This window comes from Bos indicus x Bos taurus, chromosome 20, assembly GCF_003369695.1.
Source record: "Bos indicus x Bos taurus breed Angus x Brahman F1 hybrid chromosome 20, Bos_hybrid_MaternalHap_v2.0, whole genome shotgun sequence".
In the NCBI taxonomy this organism is placed as follows: Eukaryota; Metazoa; Chordata; class Mammalia; order Artiodactyla; family Bovidae; genus Bos; species Bos indicus x Bos taurus.
The window spans coordinates 69,044,921-69,051,091 of record NC_040095.1 but is presented as its reverse complement, the minus strand read 5'-3'; the positions used below and the strand labels follow the sequence as shown (position 1 = coordinate 69,051,091).

The window sequence follows — 6,171 nt, the reverse complement described above, 5'->3', positions numbered from 1 at the left end:
AAAAAGTTAATAATTCTTATCAAAGTTTTTTATTTTTTCTCATAAGCCTATTCCTACTTAGTTGAACACTATATTATTAATACTTAATATTTATGTGATAATAGTGCCCAAATCTACAATTAAATATCTGGTTAATGACCTATGAATGAAAATAACAGTGGAATTCAACCAGGTGGATTTCATGTATGTTTAGCTGGAGACACATCCCCTTCAGAGCCCACTGGAAAGGGTGGCACGGTTTGGAGTCATTTGCTCTTACAAAATGAGAGGGGATGAAATCCTTCCATTATTTAGGCACTAGGGGTTAAGATCACAGTCTGGGGCATTGTAGCTTCCCTTCCTCTAATGTTCAATGACCTCAGAAAGCCTTTCTGTCACTAGTATGGAGGTTCAGGCACCCAGAGAAGCTAGGCTGGAGTTTTCCTGAAGGAGATGTACCACTTCATTGCAAATATGAATCATAAAATGAGTCATAATAGGCAGCTGTCATCTGGCACACACACACAAAACTATTGAAAAATACATTTAAAAATAGATGTGTATGAGGAAAGGGGTTGGAAGATATTAATTTCGAAGGGGCCCTGCCTGCACAACAGAACTAAGCCTCTGTTTGGCTAATGGGAGCTTCTGCCCTCCCCTCAGCCTTCCGGACATGATCTTAGTGTGTGTGTTGAGTGCTACAGTAACCATTACACACGCAAAGAGTTAAAACCAAACCTTACTACATGGCTGCTTTATACTGTAATGTCCTTATAACACAAGTTCTTATCAGAGGTCTGCACCACACTTGGCAAACAAGACGTTCTACCTTTTAAACAAATAATTCATTAGGTAATTAAATTCAAGTGAGATTACTCTAATTAAATACACACTGCTGTTGAATCATAATTTCTATGTGGTCTAGTTAAAGATGAACAATCTCTTATTCCCGATCCAAAAAAAAAAAAAAAAAAAAATCTTTAAAAGAATTCCCTGGTGGCTGGGAAGAATAATTTACACTCATTGCACAGAGGTCATTTCAAGAAGAGAAATGAGCGGGACCTGGGAGTGGGGGTGAGGGGGGTTCTCCAGTCTGGAGATTCCCAAAGTCCCGGCTGTTGGCCGTGGGTTCTATGAAAGGGCTGCGGAACCCCGCTGGAAGTGGCAATGACCTTTCTCCAGCACTGGGTCCGTGCACGCGCGCCCACAGCCAGCCGGGCATCCGGGGCGGGAGCCTGATGCAGGGTGCCCAGCGCCCACCAGGCCCCAAGGCCAGAGCGCGCGGGAGGCCAGCGCTGGCCCAGGGAACCCAGGATTCCAGCAAAATGAAAAGTCACTTTGTCCCCCACGCCGAGCTGCACCCGACTCTCCCTCTAATAGCATTAGGAGCCGCCGCCACTGAGGCGCTCCGAGGGCGCAGGAGTCCCCGATGGCTTTGATCTGCGCCTCTTGGCTGCCGAGAGCTGACAGTCCGCCCGGCTTTCATTTGTCAGACACGCGCTTCCCCGTGTTCCCGAGCAGGCAGCTACACCTGTACTTCGAGAATTTACATCGCCGTGCTCCGGGATGGCATTGATTTGGGACGGGTGAACTACAAACACAAACTAATTAAAAACTGCATAATGGCGCCCTACAGGAACACGGGAGAAAAACAAATAAATACAAGCGCAGCTGGCGCGGGCGATCACACCTCTGCCCCCGAGCAACCGTCTGGTGGCATCGAATTATAAAGCCTGCAAACCCTCACACCGTTGCGGTGGATGGGGTTGGAGGCATAATGGAAATGATCTGGTTAATTAAGGGGAGGTTTATAAAATATTGACATGTGCGCACACGCATGTAATTCGCTTCCTCCGACACTCCAGGCCGGGGCCCTGTGGTCCGTGTCTCCACCGGGGGAAACGGAGGCCGGCTCAGGAGGCTCGCGGCGCCCGGGGCTCACGGCCCCCTCCGTCCAGACACGCGCTCTACGTTCGTGCGGGGCTTGGCCCGGAGCATCTGGCCGCCCACCGCCCTTGCTGCACGGCGATTTTTCTCCCCGGGTTTTTCTGGAATCTCCTCCGCCGGCCCCACTGGGCTTGTCCTGCCAAGGCAGGCGAGCAAGTCTCGCCGCGGGGTCTCGGCAGTCCCGCTCGCTCTGGACGTTTGCTGGGTGCTACTCTAGGCCGGGAGGCACCAGGGCTAACCTTCGGTCGGGCTCCGCGTGGGTCTGGGCCTGGAGTCGCCGGAGCGCGCAGGCCCGGCCCGGAGGGGTCCAGACCGAGGGAACTGCGGAATCACCGTGGCCCGGCCAACCCGGCTGGCTCCGGGCTGGAGCCCTTGGGCTCCACGGTGAGAGCTGGACGCTCCTGAGAGGGTCTCGGCTGCCCGGGGACTGTTTGACACTCGCCTCGCTGTCGCTAAGCGGGGGTGGCTTTCCGGCTGGATCCTGCTGGAGAAAGGTCCAAAGTGTTGACCTGGGTTTCATCCATCGGGGTGCAAGGTTTGGGGCGGGGGACTGGCCGCAGGGGCAGGGTGCCGCCAGGGTCAGGCCACCCAGCCGGCCTCTGATCCGAGCTGCGGCCCGGAGAGGCAGCCCCGATATCTGCAAATCAAATACGGGCCGTTTGGAAAGGCAGGCGACAGGGCCGAGGCGCCGCCCGCTGTGCCTGAGTAGGTCTAAGTGGCCCCGGCCTTGGTGACAAAGGGAGGTCCGTGAGGGCTCGGGGATTGGACTGGGTCCCCAGGAGCTTCCTCCTCTTCCTCAGAGACCTGGGTCCGCAAGGCTGGAGGTTTATTTCCGAGGGAATAAAATTGTAAACGAGGATGCTATTTGGTACACTTAATCTCATTCTTATGTAAACAGAGGGTGCGGTGGGCAGAGGTAGGGAAGGGAACTGGAGGAACTTTTATGGGGGTCTGGGGAAAGAAAAAGCACAGGATATGCTTCAGGTGGGTGATAGCAGTTCCCTCCAGTTAGAAAACTCGCTCGCCACCCCCGCCCGCCATAATGGAACGGAGCAAATGAACTTTCCGCCAAGTTGGTTCAAACGCGCCTTGTTCACCCATCACCCCAGGCCCGCCCCCTCCCGGTAAGCGGCCTGGGAATCTTTCACCCCGCCCAGCAGAGTCACCTACCTCCGGAGCCGCGTCTGCACACGCGGGCCCTGCACACGCGTGGGTGCCTCCCGAGGCTCATGTCCTAGCCGGGAGGGGCGCCAAGAGTCCGGGCTTTCCAGCCAAAGGGAGCTCTGCGGCGTGATGGAGGCCAATCGCCTCGGGTCCCTGAGAGGGTGGGGGGTCCTTACTGAGCACAGGGCTCCCGGACCCAGCCTGCCCGAGCTCCGATTCGACCTTGCAGCGACCCCTAGGTCCGGCTTTGCACGGCTCCCAGGCCCTGTCTCTGGCTCTGGGCAGACCGGGAGGAGACCGGCTGGGGGAATGCCCCGTCCCTGCGGCTCCCGGACCAGGCATCCGGCCCCCCTGAGCCACCCCAGGGAAGGCGGCGATGGTGACTGACGTTCTGCGAAGCTGGGCTCTCCCCGCTTGGGCCCAGAGCAGCCGGGCTGGGAACTGTGGTTTCCGAGGGAGGGACAGCTGGAGCTCCACCGCCCACACCCCCCAACCCCAGCCTCTGGTGCAGGGCCAGCGTCGTCCTGTGGATGGCCTGGACGTCGTCAGAAGAGCTGAGCTGCTGAGCTGGGCTGACCTCTTGGGGAAAATTCTGTATCCATTAGTGCTTAGTCAAGTCAGCCCCAAGGAGGTTTTGGGCAGAGGGCCACTCTCCTGGCTCAGGCACCCTGGGCCTTCCTGGGCTCTACTTCACCACTTGACATTAAAAATAAGTAGAGGGCCAGTGGAAAGACACTGAGCCAGGAAGTTCTAGATCTTTCTCTGCTCCCCTCTTGATGATTGGACACATTTAATTTTTTTAAATTTATTTTTTGTGTACATTGCTTCCAAGTTTTCTATGTGCAAATTTTGGGGTTCCCCTGTACCCCTGTACCAAGGAGAAAGAAGGGAAGGGGTGGTTGCCAGACTCCTTTAGGATCCTGTGCCTGGCACTCAGGGAGGCCTACAGGCACCCCCAGGCATCTTGCCAGGGCTCCCTGGGGGCCAGTCCACAGGCCTTCTTAGTACCAGTTCCCCCAGAACAGCCTTATCCCCAGGAACCATTTCTGGTGGGCCCTTCCCACTCACCTCTCGGGTGCGTTCAGGAACCTGAATCACTCCAGGACCAGAAAGGAGGTGATGCAGATACAGCCAGAGCGTGGAGGGCGGCATTGCTGGGCCCCTTGGGGGTCAGGACAAGGCTGTCCTGTCTTCCTCCATCTTCCCCAGGCTGGGATGGCTATGGTGTGAGGGGCTCACACAGCTGCAGGTAGGGCTGGGAAGAAGGTGATTCATCCTGTGGCTCAATCTTGACACCGGGAATTTCTCTGGGCATACATTCCATCTGGCTCTTCAGGTCTCACAAGAGGCCTTATCTTACCTGTGTTTACCTGTCATCCTGAAACGTGACACTGGAGCTTGCTAAACAGGACAGTGGCCAGGGCGCATTGGTTTGTTTTGGGTGTTGGCAAGAGAGGGGGTTGGGGAGTGTGGGCTGGGGGGCTGGGGGGCAGGAGGAAGCTGTGGTCAGGGGCTTCCCAGAGCAGGAGCGCCCATCTGCCCGCTGCCCTCCCACCCCCAGAAGCTGGAACCGCAGGAAAGGAGTCCTAGCAGTTGCTGTGGGTAAGAGGGACTGGTGGGGTGAGGTCGGGGGTGGAGATAAGGGGGGGGGGGGGGGCGGGGGGAGCATGACCAGGAAGAAAATCTGACTCTGAACACAGAAAATAAAGCCTGGTTACACAGCTGGTAATTAGTAATTACTATTATGGGCGTTATTGTGGCTAATTATAGGCGCTGGCTCTGTCCTCAGGTCTCCAGCTGGGGAACCCGAATCTCTCCGGATGCTTCCAAAGTCCCTGGGCCTGGAAGGTCCCTAGTAACTGGAAGAGGGAGTTAGAGGCTGGAGATGGATGCCTGGGTGTCCAAGGTACAGACATAGAGCGCGCTCAGGACCTGACCTCAGTTCTGTGGTCTCCAACCGGCCCAAAGCGAGCTGGACACCAGGCCCACGGACGCCACCCCTGCATGGCTCCGCGCGCCGGAATGCAGCTGCAGGGAGTACTCGCCGAGCTCTGGCCGCAGCTTCGGAGAGGGAGCCCAGGCGAATACCCGGGGGCGCGCTGCCCACACAGCCTCCAGGGCCGGAGCGGCCTGCCCCAGCGCGGTCCAAGGCGCAGGCAGGGAGGCCAGGAGGACCAAGCATTTTGGGCGTCTGCGCCCCAGCCCCACCAGACCCCAGGCACCCCGGATCCGCCCTCCCGAGCGCACGCGATGCCCTGCCGTGTCGCTCTCGGCTCTTCGGGCGGGCGGTCAGGCGGAGGAGAGAAGGGGCGAGGGCGGCGGGAGCCTGACGCCCCGTCCCCGGGCTCGTCGCGGCGCCGCCTCGGGCCGGCGCGCTGCGCACAAGCTGACTTCCAGCATCTGCTCGCCTAGTGGACAAACGAGGGGTGTCCAGGCCACGCTGGCCCCTCCTGTCTCCAGGGCGGGGGCGGCCTGTGTCTCTCCCGCCGCGGTGGTACTTTCTCCGCAAAGAAAAGGTACCCTCCCCGCCCCGCCCCCAAAGAACCAGCCGTTAGCTTCCTTCAAGCTTCCCAGCCGGTGGCCTTTCTCAAAGTTCACACCGCTGGAAAAGCTCGCGGTGCTCGGCGGGTGCCCGCCTCTCCGAGTGCAGAGAGCCAGCCCCTGCCGGAGGGATGCCCCGTTAATCCCGGGTGGCAGGGGCAGGGGGACACCCTGCCCGCCTCGGGGTGCCACGCCCCGCCGGTTTAGGGGCACTTCTGCCAAAAGAGGTCCCGGGGGGACGTCCGAGGAGGAGCCCGGAGCTCGGAGGAGAGGGCGCTCCTCGCCGGCTGGCACCGCGCCTCCGCCCGCCCCTTCCCTGCCGGCCCAACGGTGGGAAGGCAGGCGCCGAGGTGGTGTTTTGTGAGCAAGCAAGACGCGCCAGGGCTGCGAAACTGCAGACCCCGGTGTCCGCCAGCTGTAAACCCGCGTCGACAGGTTGTCAGACGGCCGGGCGCGCCGACCGGGACGCGGCCTGCGGTCCCGCCCCGGCCGCCCGGGCGCTTGGCGGGCGGAGGTGGCCCGGCCGGCGCTGGGCACCAC

General features: G+C 59.0%; 1 long non-coding RNA gene across 1 annotated transcript; it reads right to left on the bottom strand.

The window, feature by feature from the left end:
* Positions 1 to 705: 705 nt before the first annotated feature.
* On the bottom strand, positions 706 to 4,675 carry LOC113879187. The gene is made up of 3 exons (XR_003507232.1): positions 4,159 to 4,675; positions 3,097 to 3,243; positions 706 to 2,410 (listed from the first exon to the last, which is right to left on the bottom strand). It is a non-coding gene; the product is annotated as an uncharacterized LOC113879187 (long non-coding RNA).
* Positions 4,676 to 6,171: the final 1,496 nt, after the last annotated feature.